This window comes from Podarcis raffonei, chromosome 1, assembly GCF_027172205.1.
Source record: "Podarcis raffonei isolate rPodRaf1 chromosome 1, rPodRaf1.pri, whole genome shotgun sequence".
In the NCBI taxonomy this organism is placed as follows: Eukaryota; Metazoa; Chordata; class Lepidosauria; order Squamata; family Lacertidae; genus Podarcis; species Podarcis raffonei.
In genome coordinates, this window is record NC_070602.1 from 14,804,610 (window position 1) to 14,820,576 (window position 15,967).

The window sequence follows — 15,967 nt, forward strand, 5'->3', positions numbered from 1 at the left end:
ACTGCAGGAAAGAAGATTCCACCTAAACATTAGGAAGAACTTCCTGACAGTAAGAGCTGTTCGACAGTGGAATTTGCTGCCAAGGAGTGTGGTGGAGTCTCCTTCTTTGGAGGTCTTTAAGCAGAGTCTTGACAACCATATGTCAGGAGTGCTCTGATGGTGTTTCCTGCTTGGCAGGGGGTTGGACTCGATGGCCCTTGTGGTCTCTTCCAACTCTATGATTCTATGATTCTATGATTCGTTCCGGAGGTCCGTTCTTAACCTGAAACTGTTCTTAACGTGAAGCACCACTTTAGCTAATGGGGCCTCCTGCTGCTGCCACACCACCGGAGCATGATTTCTGTTCTCATCCTGAAGCAAAGTTCTTAACCTGAGGTAATATTTCTGGGTTAGCGGAGTCTGTAACCTGAAGCGTATGTAACCTGAAGCGTATGTAAGCTGAGGTACCACTGTAACAGGCATTTGGTGCATCGGTATAAAAATACTTACTGGAATACTACCCGATTAGAAGGTTAAATGTGAGTGCAGCAAATAAACAGCCACACACTTTTTTTCCAAGCGTCAAAGCAAAGAAGGGAAAGGGTGCCATATTGAACTGGATGACGGTGAAAAGAAATGTCTTAAGAAATAAAACAGGATGCTAATGTTCCATGTATGGTGCTGTTTGGGCGTCTGGTTTGCCTGGTATGGGCTCCTTACCGTAGGGGTGGGGAACTTTTTCCAGCCTGAGGGCCATATTGCCTTCGGATCAACTTTCTGAGGGCCCCAGGCAAAAGTTGACAATGCGAATTTTACTTTGGCTGGTAGGTTAGTTCCTTCCCTCTCACACATCCCTTTTTATCATCCAACCAGACAAGATAGAAACTTTCTCAAGAGTTCCAGTCAGGCAAAAACACTTAAGAAGGGTGCAAAGCTTGGGGAGAAACGATCCCTAGGCATGAGATTTCCCCTTCCTTGCCCGGCAGCATTTCTCTTCTCTTAATGAGAAGAGTGTTAACGAGTGTTGCTTTTCCCCCTGATTAAAATACCATTTGACACCCTTTTCTTCTTCCTGTTTTTGTATGATTTCTCCTGATGCAGTCAGCGCAATTATTTGAAAAATGCTCGATGTTTTCCTTGCTGCCTCACACCCTTCTTTTTCCCATGAATTCTGAAAAGCATACGGAGGAGGCGGCAGAGGAGGTTTGCCCTGTGTGAGCTTAGCTGCTGCAGGGGCAGAGTGGAAACGCAGGACTATTTCATAATGAGCCCAAGGTCATGTGATTGGAACAGCCGGTCACATTTTTTGAATGCTTTAGCGGTTTGTAGCTCCCATGTAGCTCCCCCCCCCCCGGCCACAGGAAATCATGTTCTAAAACAAGAAGAGAAAAAACCCCATCTGAATGGTTCTTCCAAATGAAAGAATAAGGTTTGGCTATTGGGCTTTGCTTTCCGTGAAAACACATGCTGCAAAATAACTACCAATGTGTAATACAGTGAATACGGGTTACATACGCTTCAGGTTACAGACTCCGCTAACCCAGAAAAAGTACCTCGGGTTAAGAACTTTGCTTCAGGATGAGAACAGAAATCGTGCTCTGGCGGCGCGGTGGCAGCAGGAGGCCCCATTAGCTAAAGTGGTGCTTCAGGTTAAGAACAGTTTCAGGTTAAGAACGGACCTCCGGAACGAATTAAGTACTTAACCCGAGGTACCACTGTATTTTAAAAACCACCGTATTTTTCGCTCTATAAGACGCACCAGACCATAAGACGCACCTAGTTTTTGGAGGAGGAAAACAAGAAAATAAATATTCTAAATCTCAGAAGCCAGAACAACAAGAGGGATCGCTGTGCAGCGAAAGCAGTGATCCCTCTTGCTGTTCTGGGATAGCTGCGCAGCCTGCATTCACTCCATAAGACGCACACACATTTCCCCTTACTTTTTAGGAGGGAAAAAGTGAGTCTTATAGAGCAAAAAATACGGTATTTAAAAGGATTGGAGAAATGAAAGAGCAAGCGTGGTGAACCATTGACCCACAAGCCTAATCTGGCCTGCCAAGATCTTAAAAAATACTCAACAACCTGGAGCTAAACCAATTGCAATCTGCTAGTAGACAAACCAGGCCCCGTCTTGCCATATCCTGCAAGTGTCTCTGTTTTCCAGGGCAGTCCTGGTGTGCCCCATGCCGTTGTGTTGTGATCATAGCTAATAACCGCTGACAGTTAACCACAAACACTTAAAATGAATCCTTCATGTACAGAGGTTGTTGATATATCTAATTAGCAGATGCTGGAAAAGCAACAGGAAATGTCTCTCTCCATGGTATCCTGTTCCTGAGCACCTTGGAGCACTCCATCTGACCATAGTTGGAAACTGGGTGCTAAGCAAGATTAGATTTTTATATACAGAGCTTCCATGTACAGGAGCAGTATATCTTGGTGATCTATTGCTAGAGACAAATATTACATGTTGCTCTCATGCCCTGCTAGTGAACCTCCAGTGCAGGTATGTCCGAAGTTGCTAACTCCTGCCATACAGACGGCCGAACCAGCTTTGAAGCCAGACCATATCAGGCCAACATAGCATCGAAAGGACTCGTGTGCTTTCTGCAAGGTTTGGAAGAGAATGGGGGTCATGTGTAGGGTTGTACTGCAAGCAGGCGCGCTGAGTTGGGCCCAACATTTTTTGGGGGGGCTGTCGCACATGCATGACGTCACACATGCAATGCCCCAGCCCATCTGGCCACATCTGCTGGGACGTGCAGGCCCCTGATGGGCAGAGGTGTAGAAAGGTCAGGTGGTACCCAGTGCGGAAAATTTCTTGTCACCCCCCCCCCATATTGATTTTTGCCTGCAAAAATGATTTTACGTTATTTCATATTTTCTTACAAAGGAATAATAATAAGTAATAATAATAATAAATTTTATTTACATCCCACCCTCCCCGGCCAAAGACGAGCTCAGGGCGGCTAACATCAGATACATAACACTAGTATAAAATCAAACAATAATTAAATTACCTCCTAAAAACATGTCAAATTAAAGTCTAATTAGATGGCTTTCTGCAGGGTTAGGGTTGGGAACAGTAAGTGCTTCACTGACTTGAAATTTCAGCCTTCACAACATAGGAAAACGGCCAAGTAAACAGCTATTTTTGTGGAGGAGGGTCAAGATATTAACTGATATGCATGAAATTTCATATACAGCTATATAATCCCTAGTGTAGTAAGATAAGACCTTTGGAGCCGCATTTTTTAAAAAATGTTTTTTATGAACTGCCCTAGTAGGGCAGCAATTGTTCCTTGATAATTTGTCACCCCCCTCCATGATGGAACCTGGGGCGGACCACCCTCCACTTCCTTGTCCCCTGCTACTGGGATGCTCTGGCGATCACAGCAGAGGGCACAGGGGGTGAAAATCGCCCTCCAAACCTCCTCTCCTGCCCGGCATGCCAGCGCTCGCCTGGGGGGGGTTGGGGTATGGCGTCCAATTCAATATTGGGGGGCTCAGCCCCCTGCCTCAAAATAGCGCTCCTGACCGTGAGTCAATATTGATCACTGAGATCATCTGCAGGAGCGTCATTAGCTGTGAGTTGGCAAGATTCATACGACCACAACACGAAATGCAGCCTTTAGTGTCCCCTGTTTCAGCCTTTAAATCCTGCAAAACAGGTTTGACTAGAGACCCCTGTGGAATGCAATTTCTTTGTTTAACAAAAATGTGTCTGTCCTGAGCAACGACAGCCAGGGATGGGTGAATCTATCAATTTAGGTTTTTCTCATTCTTATTTTTCCCATCCGAAGTTCGGTTTGCTGCATTCCTACACCGGTTTTTAATTAATGTTATAAGTCCTCGTGAAAATTCGCCATCATTTTTGCTTCCTCCTAATACACACAATTTTTAGTGCAATCTTGCCTAATATACAATTTTTTCCAAGCAATTTCCCCATATATAATGCATTCTATTATTTCAAGAATATATGCCTTTTTTTTGCTGTAATGACATTTGGAGGTTGCAGAACAGCATTGCAAAATTTGGAGAGGCGTGAATTTCAAAGGTTGGCTGGGTTTCAGTTCCTGTATTTTTCAGGAAGTGTGAACCAGGTAGCTTTTTCATTAACATGCAGGCCAAAGTGAACGTGTCTCTCGAATGACAGCTCTACTTTACCAGTCGCAAGTTTCTGATAAGCTATCATCTGTATGCAGGCAGATGCCATAGGGCCCTTCATCAGGTTCATTTGCCTAAAGAAGTTGGGTGGGCAGGTGTCTTCTAGGAAAAGGGCCTTATCGGTGGTGGCACTCCATTCATGGAACAGCATCCCCAGAGAGGCTGACGTGTCAGCTATGTTATAGATCTTGAGAAAATACCCTTTTCTTCTCCCAAGCCTTTTATCTTTCGATTGTTGTTGTTTAGTTGTTTAGTCGTGTCCAACTCTTTGTGACCCCATGGACCAGAGCACGCCAGGCACTCCTGTCTTCCACTGCCTCCCGCAGTTTGGTCAGACTCATGTTTGTAGCTTCAAGAACACCGTCCAACCATCTTGTCCTCTGTTGTCCCCTTCTCCTTGTGCCCTCCATCTTTCCCAACATCAGGGTCTTTTCCAGGGAGTCTTCTCTTCTCATGAGGTGGCCAAAGTCTTGGAGCCTCAGCTTCAGGATCTGTCCTTCCAGTGAGCACTCAGGGCTGATTTCCTTAAGAATGGATAGGTTTGATCTTCCTGCAGTCCATGGGACTCTCAAGAGTCTCCTCCAGCACCATAATTCAAAAGCATCAATTCTTCGGCGATCAGCCTTCTTTATGGTCCAGCTCTAACTTCCATTCCATATGATCTTTCGATACACATATATTTTTCTTGCTATTTAATTTTTTGCACCAGTTTCTTTTTCCCCATGCTGTTTTGTTTTTTGCTGGTTTTAATAAACATTATGATGCCTCTGTTTATGTTGGCTTTTAGGTTCGTGGGTACACATGGCCACTGATTTGTATTGTACACCTTTTTTTTTTACTGTTCTTCGGTTTCCAATTGCATCTTGTATTTGCAAACCTTCCAGGGGATTTAGTTTATGGGCAATACAGAAATTTAAGTAAACAAGCACCCAGTAAATTTAAGTTCCAACTTGTCTAGCATGGTTTCTAACAGCTGCAGTACAGATGCCTCTAGAGCAGTGGTGTCCAAACTTTTTTCAAAGAGGGCCAGATATGATGAAGTGAAGGGCCAACCAAAGTGTTGTTGAACTTTTTTTAGGGTTGAATTTCTTGAGCTTTCTGCATCCAATCAGAAGCCACAATTTAGTTTCTGAACGTTTTGGAAGTTGAACGTACTCCGGAACGGATTCTGTTTGACTTCCAAGGTACAACTGTAATGCCTCTTGTTTATCTGGACAGAGGAGCGTGTTGAGAAAGTAGCCAGCTGAACAAAGATAACATTTATATTAATTTCTCCCTCGACCTTTGCTTCTGGCCCTGCCCAGGACTGGTATGTGACCTCTGGATGTTTGCCCAGATGCACCCGCTGGGCTGATAAAGTTCCCCCAATCTTGTGCTATAGCGAACATGGTGTTGCCGTGGCAGGAATGGTGGACAAGTAGCCCAGGTATGATCAGGTGAGGAGCAATCGGAAGAGAGGTTGTGTGGTGTTGGAAAACATCACTGCGTATGGCTAAACTATACCAAGCAGAAGCTCAATAGTAAAAGTGCAAGGAAGCACAAAGAACCCACACATGTGTTTGTGTGTGCTGCCATTTCAGATCTTTCCCAAAAGTCATAGAATCATAGAGTTGGAAGGGACACCAATGGTCATCTAGTCCAACCCTCCTCCAATGCAGGAATCTCAACTAAATCACCTGTCACAGCTGGTCATCCAACCTCTGCTTGAAACCCTCCAAGGAAGGAGAGGCTACCACCCTCCAAGATGGCCGTCATATCTCCTCTCAGCCTTCTCTTTTCTAGGCCAAACATACCCAGCTCCTTCAACCGTTCCTCATAAGGCTTGGCTTTCCAGACCCTCGATCATCTTGTCCGCCCTCCTCTGCACACATTCCAGTCATATCTTCTGTTTTGGAAAAAGAACAGACAAAAGGAAGAGAAATCCTGGGATAACTGCATGCCCCACAAAACCCCTGTAAGGTTTCCCTGTAGGGAAAGCGCTTCGAAAGTTCCACTGATGTTTGTAAAATCCCCTCCCCTTTTGCTCGCCTAAGAATTTTACTTTACAGGCTGCGCTATCACACGCCAAGTTCCTGTTGTCACCTTTGTGGCTCAATCTTCGTCCAAGGAACTCAATTTCGGCCTGAGGCCCTTTTTAAAAGCTTCACAAAAACCCTGTGAGGTGAGGTAGGTTAGGCTGAGAGAAGTGACTAGCTGAAAGTCGCTCAGTGAGTTTCATGGCTCTGGAAGGATTTAGACAAGGGGTCAGCAAACTTTTTCAGCAGGGGGCCGCTCCACTGTCCCTCAGACCTTGTGGGGGGCCGGACTATTTTTTTTTTTGGTGGGGGGAATGAACGAATTCGTATGCCCCACAAATAACCCAGAGATGCATTTTAAATAAAAGGACACATTCTACTCATGGAAATACACACTGATTCCCGGACCGTCCGCAGGCCGGATTGAGAAGGCGATTGGGCCGAATCCGGCCCCCGGGCCTTAGTTTGCCTACCCATGATTTAGACCCATCCTTACCCACCAAATTCACTACGTTGCTCTGGCCTTCTTTTGTAGGTTTCCAAATGCAGTGAATTATGTATGATGTTCTGAAGCGCTGATTTCTGCTCTACAGAAAATTAAATATATATATATATATAAATAAATGCTTTAAAAGCTTTCTATGTAGTTTCAGGCATGGCATTATCTATCCATTTCCGCTGCTCTCTTCCTCTATATATGCAAACAGGGTTGTATTTGCCATGGTAACCAATCTACTGCTATCAAGAAGTCGCTGGAAAATGCATAATAGATGCTGGACTTTGTCTTGGAGTACAATTAGATGGAGCGTGGACAAACCAGCAGAACAAGGAGATCTAAAAATAGGATTTATTTAAGAATGTGCTAGGGTGGAGGGGTTGCCTCAGCATAGTAATCAGTTGTGTATTCACACTCGCTGTCATGTGCGTATTTTTAATTTAGTTATTGCATTTCATAGATTACCTACCCATAAGCCACTCAAGGTGGTGTAACACATACCAATTTACTAGTGAAAGCCACAAAATTGGATAAAAGTCATTTAAAAACAATAACCACCCTTCTACTGCTGTCGAAGGAGAGAAAAATCTCTCCTCCCCCTTCGCCACCCGTAGTAGCAGCAAGACGCTTGGGAACTGTGTGCCAGGGATTTTGACGGGTGGGCGGGACAGCCTGATTGTCAATCCATGTGACATCATAATGATGTCAGCCCCCTGGCATCTTTGCCAGCCCTGCCCACTTGCCAACTTTGACCCATGAGGCTGATCCTGGTAAGGATCTCTCTTTACCAGGCTCAGCTGGGAGTCAGAACCTGTTGCAAGTCCTACTGGCAATGTACTACATAACAGCCAGAGATTGTTCAGGGAAGTTTTTAATGTATGACATATTAGTGTATTTTTGGTATTTGTGGAAGCCGCCCAGAGTGGCTGGGGAAACCCAGCCAGATGGGCAGGGTACAAATAAATAAATCATCATCATCATCATCATCATCATCATCATCATCTAGCAGCAGATCCAGATGTACCTTCTGCCCACCTCTAATTCAGGTGCATGCTCCCTTTTGATCCTCAACAATCTGAGCCAGTAGCCTTTGTGGTTAAACCTCAAACCACCACCTCCCCATATGAATTTGTTTAATCCCTCATTGTAAACCTGTCTATATTGGTGGCCATTCTGGGTAGAACTTGGAACTAGTAGTCCTTTGAAAAAGTCCTTCCTTTGCAAAACAAAACAAAACAAAACAAAACAAAACTCTTTCAGTGAATGACTTCTCAGATTTTGATGGGTTTTCTCTTTTAACTGCTTCTTTAAAGGTAAAGGTAAAGGGACCCCTGACCATTAGGCCCAGTCGCAGACGACTCTGGTGTTGCGGTGCTCATCTCGCTTTATTGGCCGAGGGAGCCGGCGTACAGCTTCCAGGTCATGTGGACAGCATGACTAAGCCGCTTCTGGTGAGCAACACTGTTGTTGTTGTTGTTGCTGTTGTTGCTGCTGCTGCTGCTGTTGTTTTTAATTTTAAAAGTTCAAAAATGAACTCTTAAAAACAGTCTCTGAAATATCATTACTTAGATGAGCTCAGGTGGAATCTACACACGTATAGAAAAAGGCTGTGAAAATTCTTTTTTTAAAAAAAAGTTTTGAAAAATGCATTGAATTTGCCCTAGCTCACAGTTGCCATCTAGTGTCCCATTTGTATATTGCGCTTTACAACACATTTAAAACATCTTATTTGCAGCTATATAGCTCAGTCTTAAGTGGCAAAGGGGTGCAATCTCTGAACCTTTGGTTTTATTGAATATTATGAGAAAGAAATTTAGATTTCTTGTGGTGCCCATTTTGCCTCTGACCCTGCCCACCGGCACGAAGCCGCTGGAAGGGAAACTTGGAAGGGAATGTGGCCCCTGGTCCAAAAAAGATCCTTCATCTCTGCTGTTTGTTCTCTGCAATCTTTCAAAATTACCTTTCAACACCATGTCTCTCTCTCCAGATGATGAGTGGGCAGATTCTCCTGCCCATGTTGTGTCCCTAGGCAATTTGCGTAGGTGTCCGTGTTTGTCCTTCTCTGATAAGCTGATTCTTGGTCTTTCACCTCCTCCCCTCTCCTTCCTGTCTTTGGATTCCTGGCTGCCAAGAATTCACCGGGTACTGTTTCTTTTGCAGGAGTGCATTACAAAAGATCAGGTCTTTGGGGTTTCTAAGCTTCTAGATTCAAGTCTAATTTTATTTCCGAAGTGGCAAACACCTGATCTCAGTGTGAAACTTAAGGGAAGGGGGAGGGGGTGCAAAGAGAATAAAGCAATCGCCGCATTTCTTTTTTACCCGTATAAATAAACCATAGCGTTAAACAGGTCTCTAAAAATAAACAGCTCTCTGGCAAATTCTCCCAGAGAAAGGAATGTGTCCTACTTTGCAGTTTGTTGCCCAGATGTTTGCAGAATGAAAGGCTTTTGAGAAAAGACCGCTTTTAAAAATTACTCCCAATTAGTTTCATTTATCTGTTTATGAACAGCATGCACCCTTAACTCGAAGGTCCCAGGGGTGGAAATACACACGGTCCAAAACAGAATTATTCAATAAAATTGAACAGCGTAGAACAAAATGCAGAATTCAGCTGCAAACAAAACAACCCACCAGAAGTATATAGCATAGCAAATGTACTTATTTATTACAAGATCCTAATACCAACTTCCTTGGGGCAAGCCCATATGCAACTGGGCATTTTAATGTAAAAGAAGGAGAGTAAAGGGAGAGAGGATCAAGGCTCATAAAAGTTTGCTCGTTATAAAGAAAGCAGATAGAAATGTAAATTTTCCTCCCCCTAGAACCAATTGGGTTATCCAATCAGGCCTACAGTTGTAGGTACACGTGGCTTCCAGCTTGCTGAATCTGAAAGGGCCTTTTCTGCAGTGGCTCCCGATTTGTGGAAAGTTCTCCCCAGGGAGGTTTGCCTGGCACCTTCATTATACACCTTTAGGTGCCAGGTGAAAACATCCCTCTTCAACCAAGCCTTTGGCTGATTGACATTCGATGCCCTTTTAAATGTGTTGTGAGATTGGGGATTAACGGTTTGTTGTTGTTCTTATTTTTACTATGTATTTTGTGTGTTTTGTATTGCAATTTTGCATTGTGAACTGCATTGCGGCTGCACGGAGACCTACGGATGAAGGGTGGCATACAAATTTAATAAATAAAAAATAAAACTAATAAGATCTAGGCCTGGTCATTCAAACATGGGCTGCAATGCAGCTGTGCCAGCACCACCATGAGTTATGTTACCAGAATCCTGCCCCGCATAATCAATCACATGACACGTTGCACACACACCATTTGAATAGCAATGCCTATCAACTTGGGGGGGGGGCAGCCCTCTCAAATATTTTATTGGGGGGCCGAAGACCCCTTGGTCCCTAGGATTTGGCTCCTATGGACCGGCCCTCCAGTTGTTTTGGGACAACAGTTCCCATCATCCCTGAGCACTGGTCCTATTACCTAGGGATGATGGGAGTTGTAGTCCCAAAACAGCTGGAAGGCTGAGTTTGGGGGTGCCTGGACCAGAGAAACATATGGATATGTATTATATCTGCTGGAGGGTGTGACCTGGGCTGGCTGCCTCTCTGCCAGCTCACTCAGTCAGGGCCTTCCTCTAGGACACTGAGATGTGTTGGGAGAAGACCACTAGATTATTATTAATAATAATTTATTTATTTATTTATTTATTTATTTATACCCTGCCCATCTGGCTGGGTTTCCCCAACCACTCTGGGCGGCTTCCAACAAAATATTGAAAACACAATAAAACATCAAACATTAAAAACTTCCCTAAACAGGGCTGCCTTCAGATGTCTTCCAAAAGTCAGATAGTTGTTTATTTCCTTGACATCTGACGATGTAGCACCCTGCTTGTGATTAACGCTTAGCTGGAATGAAATATTCAACGCAGCAATAGAGAAATTAAAATAATAATTTATTTGTCAGACAAATAAATGAGAGACACAGTGGTATATGGTTACCAAAGCTCTGCCCTTCCAGCCCTGATGGCCAGCACTTATATTCCCTCAGCCCAGCCCCCTTGCTCCTCCTTTGGCTGCCTCTGTCCAATCAGCCTGGTTGAAATTCCTATTGGCTGTTTGCTAGAACCAATCATAAAAGATACACCCATTTCCTATTACCTTTTATGGGAGACAAAGAGCTATATTTCCTTCTATCTATAAATGGCAGACAAGTAGTCATATATCTTACATTTACCTCGACCAGGCACCTTAATTACCAGATAACCTTTGGCCCCTCTTGCCCTATTCCCTGCAAAACAGATGGCTAATGGTTCTAATTTTATCTTAAACAGAGATCTTGGGTTCACCTTCTCACACACCATCTATGAAAGATCTCCTTCTTTGGAGGTCTTTAAGCAGAGGCTCGACAACCCTATGTCAGGAGTGCTCTGATGGTGTTTCCTGCTCGGCAGGGGTTTGGACTCGATGGCCCTTGTGGTCTCCCCCAACTTTATGATTCTATGATTCTATGAAATAAGAATCTAACATAAGAATCTAACATTTCTTACTTTCTAAATCCTTTGCATAATTACATTTAAGCCAATATATTTCATACACAACATATATAGTTTTTTAGAAGAAAGGGAACTTAGTAAAAGCTAAGCTAAATTCTAAGTTCTCTAAAGCTTCAAAGCAGTTTCAGAAAGCTGCTTTGCCTAGTCCAGCTGCTGTTTCTATTTGCCCTTTTAACCTTATGAAAATGTGGCTCAAGTCTCTAATGGGAGGCACAATAATTATTACTATTTACCAACTTAATTGCAGCTTGATTGTATTCTGTAATTTGTATGGTCAGTGTGACCTTTTGCTCCTAGCCTGTAATTTCCTTTTACAACCCTGAGGCACTCGTCTCCTGCTAATGCTAATACAAATCAGAGGGGCCCTGTTTAAGAGGATAATGAACAGCTGCCAGCTGCTTTGTGCCTGGCATGAAAGATACAAACATTTGCAAATATATTTTTTTAAGCTCATTTTAAAATACAAATCTTGATCAGATGCCTCAACGGGAGGGCGTTCCACAGGGCGGGCGCCACAACCGAGAAGGCCCTCTGCCTGGTTCCCTGTAACCTCACTTCTCGTAGCGAGGGCACCACCAGAAGGCCCTCGGAGCTGGACCTTAGTGTCCAGACTGAACGATGGGGATGGATGCGCTCCTTTAGGTATACTGGGCTGAGGCTGTTTAGGGCTTTAAAGGTCAGCACCAACACTTTGAATTGTGCTCGGAAACATACTGGGAGCCAATGTAGGTTTTTCAGGACTGGTGTTATACGGTTAGATGAACCAGCTGGCCTACGTAGTAGCAAGCAAGAAAGTTTTCTTCTGGTGCAATAGCTCAGGTGGACAGCAGGAAGCCCAGGAGGAATAGCCATGGGGCACTTGCCCTCAGCACCAGATTCCTGAGGTGACCACCTCACACTCCCCAATATCAGTGCCAGCCTTAGACACTGAAGTAACTTGTATTTTGCTCCATGGGCATATTTTCAAAATCTCTTCTATGACTAATGGGCGCTGCTTTTCCCCTTGCAAAGCTGAGGCTCATTTTTAGTTCCATGCTTAAAAGCTTTTGGGCAACTTGCGAATTTCTGTCTTTACTGAGCTGCAGGGGGACATTTTAATTCAGGCGGAGAATCTAGGTCAGCTGTTCATAAAAATAACTCAAGTGTTCATTGAACAAAAGGTACAAGCCTCCAGCAGCCCAGAGAGGTTATTCCCCCCTCCTTTCCCTTTCTTTTAAAAATGGTTTTGGATATTTTCAGCTCACAAATTTGACACCCAATTCATTGCGCGCAACTTTTCCTGTGAATGGGACTGTTGAAGGAGCTACCAACTCAATGGATGTCAGTGGAAGTCTTTTTTTAAAAGAGTTGTTATTAAGGTTAATTGGGTTTTTCCAAATGAGCAGAAAAACAATTCATTCATTTCCAGGAAGAAGGGAAAAAATGCAGCCACAGCCAAAAATATTTAATTCATTCACACTACACAAAGCCTCAGTTCAGATTGTCAATGTGTATGTACTGTACTTTGCTCCCTGTGTGGGACTAAAATGAGGCAAAATAATGGAAAATAAGTTTTGTTTGGATGTTTTCATTTTGGGAAAAGATTTGTGGAAGGGGTGGGGTCTCTCCTAGTAGTTCCACCAGACTTAGAAGTGCTGGAAATGGTGGTCAGCGACAGGGCTTTCTCGGTGGCAGCCCCTAAATTGTGGAATTCCCTCCCTCTCAGCTTCCTATTCCTCAGCTGTTAAGGTCAGTTCCCCACATTTCCATATCAGCTGGTGGGTTGTTGTTTTTCAAAGCCCTCATAAAAAATCGCCTGCATTTTTGTGAGAATTTCTCCCGACACATTTTTGTATGCCATTTTGCCCAATATCAGGGCTGGCTCTAGCTGCTTTGCTGCCTGAGGCAAAGGACAAAATGGCGCCCCCCGATTCTGACAGGCAATTGAACCTTACTTCAACACTGTTGAAGGGGCACTGTTTCGGCGGGCGTAAGGACAGCAGGCCAGGTATGGCAGTGCAGAGCAGCCTGGCTTAGGGGACTGAGGGAAAATGGTGGTGACTAGTGCCTATTGGGATTGGTATGGCAGAAGACAGGAAGCCTGACAGTAGGAGATGAAGCCAGAGCCCATGACAGGCAGAGCTGTCCCCTGACTGGTTGTGTGTAAGAAGGTAGGCAGGAGGAGCTGGTTCAGGGCAGGCTGGGGTTGGTAGGGCACTGCCCCGTTTCCTCAAATGGAGCTGCCTCTGCTGAGGGGAAATGGTGAGGAGGCTGCTGCCACCCCCCAGCACCTGCCGCCTGAGGCAGCTGCCTCGCTCTGTCTAATGGTAGGGCCAAAAACAAACCCCTGTGTTGAAGTAAGAACCAATTATAACTACTAACAGTTTGTAGAAAATATATACAGTAATACCTCTGTGAACATCCACCTTGTCTAGTGTCCATTCCGGTGAACGTCTGCGGCAAACCTGGAAGTACCAGAACAGGTTACTTCCGGGTTTACCGCTCATGCATGCGCAGAAGCTCTAAATCTCACTTTGCACATGCGCAGAAGCACAAACCACTTCACGCGTGTGCGCAGAGGCAGCACTTTGCCCTGCGTCCTTTTCAGCTAGCGGTCAGGGCTCCGGAACCCATCCCAGACACAAAACAAGGTACGACTGTAATAGAATAATGATATCATTCAGATTATAGGAGTAAGCCAATCAAAGTTTATATGTACAATAAAAGAGTGGTAGCGAGGACCATCAAGCCATGTGTTCAAAACAGATGTCTAAGGACAGTCTCTCAACAGTCTTTCAAAAGTTTCAATAGAAGATTATTGAGAGACTTTACTTTTGAAACTTTTGAGATGATTGGCTTACTCCTATAATTTGAATGATATCATTATTCCATTATATATTTTCTACTAACTATTAGCCTACGTGTTGTGTTTGTATTGTTGTAATGGTAGGGCCAGCCTTGCCTGACATACACATTTTTGCATAGCAATTTCCCCACATATAATGCATTTTGGGATGCTGTTTTTTAAAAAAATTCATGTGTATATTTAAGGCACACTTTACCCTCATGTATATATATTTTTTACACATTACTTGCCTGGAGAAGTGCATTGCAAAATTCAGAGGAGTGGAAATGTCAAAGGACGATTTGTGTTTCAGTTCAAACAATGGTTTGGAAAGGGTGAATTCGGCAGGTCCGTCTTTAAATGCAAGCTGAATCAAATTTCTATCCCTATTCTGTCATTTATTTATTTTTTTGCCATCTTTCGCCAAAATATTCCTTCCGAGAAGCAGAGCCAGAACTTCAGGAGACCAGGGCTGCATAGCTATGCTTTCACTGCGAGGGATAAGTTGTTACCCCTTTACAGTGGTACCTTGGGTTACAAACACCTCGGGTTAAAAACACTCTGGATTACAGACTCCGCTAACCTGGAAGTAGTACCTCGGGTTAAGAATTTTACCTCAGGATGAAACAGAAATCGCGTGTTGGCGGTGTGGCAGCAGCGGGAGGCCCCATTAGCTAAAGTGGTACCTCAGGATAAGAACGGTCTCAGGTTAAGAACGGACCTCCAGAACAAATTAAGTTAGTAACCAGAGGTACCACTGTATTACCATGAACTACACTGTGCATGATTTGTAAATGTGTAACTCAAAAGAGGAATGCTGTGCTGCAACCACATTTTAAAAATACAAGGCAGTATCTGAATAATTCGTTCCATCAGCACAAGGATTTCTGCTTGTACAATGGAACTTCCTCTCTCTCCACCCCCTAAACTTGGCCTTATATCGGTTCCAGGGATTCTTTCCACCAGAAATCCTTGTACTGATGGGGAACAAGTTTGTTGGATATCATTGCTCACAGGATGAGGAATCATATGACGTTTATAGTTCCGGTATTTGCTACCCTTTTCTTTTCTTTTCTTGCTTTTGTTTTAATCAGGCTTAGACATAAAGTGGTTTGTCTTTTAGGCAGATATTGGGAGGAAGCAAATGTTAAAAAGAGTCTTTTGTTACTGCCGGGCACTGGCAGAATGAAATCAGCCCTGAGTTGGTAATCCCTTCCCTCTGTCATGTGCTACAATGACTGCATTGTATTCTAGCAAATGAGCAGGCCAAACAAACAAACTAACAAACAAACAAACATCTTATTAGCTTATTTCAGCAAAAGTATCAATATTTGGTGAATCATAAAAACAGAATTCTAAATTTAATTACCGTAGGTCTTCCAAGTGTGTTTTTATTCCATTTTTTAAAAATATATTTTATTAAGGATTTTCTTGTTTTACAGAAGTGTAGTGCCTCGTATTTTTCTTCTTCTTCCATGTAACATTTTTACAAATCCGTTTCATTTGTTGAGGCATTAGGGGGAGAAGAAAAAAGAAAGAAAAAAGAAAGGGGGGGTGGAGAGAGGGAAGATGGATGGGAGTGGGGTCGGGTGGCGGTGTTTCTATTATGTTTAATGTGTTGTTATTCCATTTGACACTTCCTGCAAACGGTAGCAATGTCCAAAGCAGTTTTTAATAGGACCCATCCCCTAATGGGGATGCGGGTGGCGCTGTGGGTTAAAGCCTCAGCGCCTAGGACTTGCTGATTGAAAGGTCGGCGGTTCGAATCCCCGCAGTGGGGTGCGCTCCCGTCGCTCGGTCCCAGCGCTTGCCAACCTAGCAGTTCGAAAGCACCCTCGGGTGCAAGTAGATAAATAGGGACCACTTACTAGCGGGAAGGTAAATGGCGTTCCGTGCAGCTTGTCACGCTGGCCACGTGACCT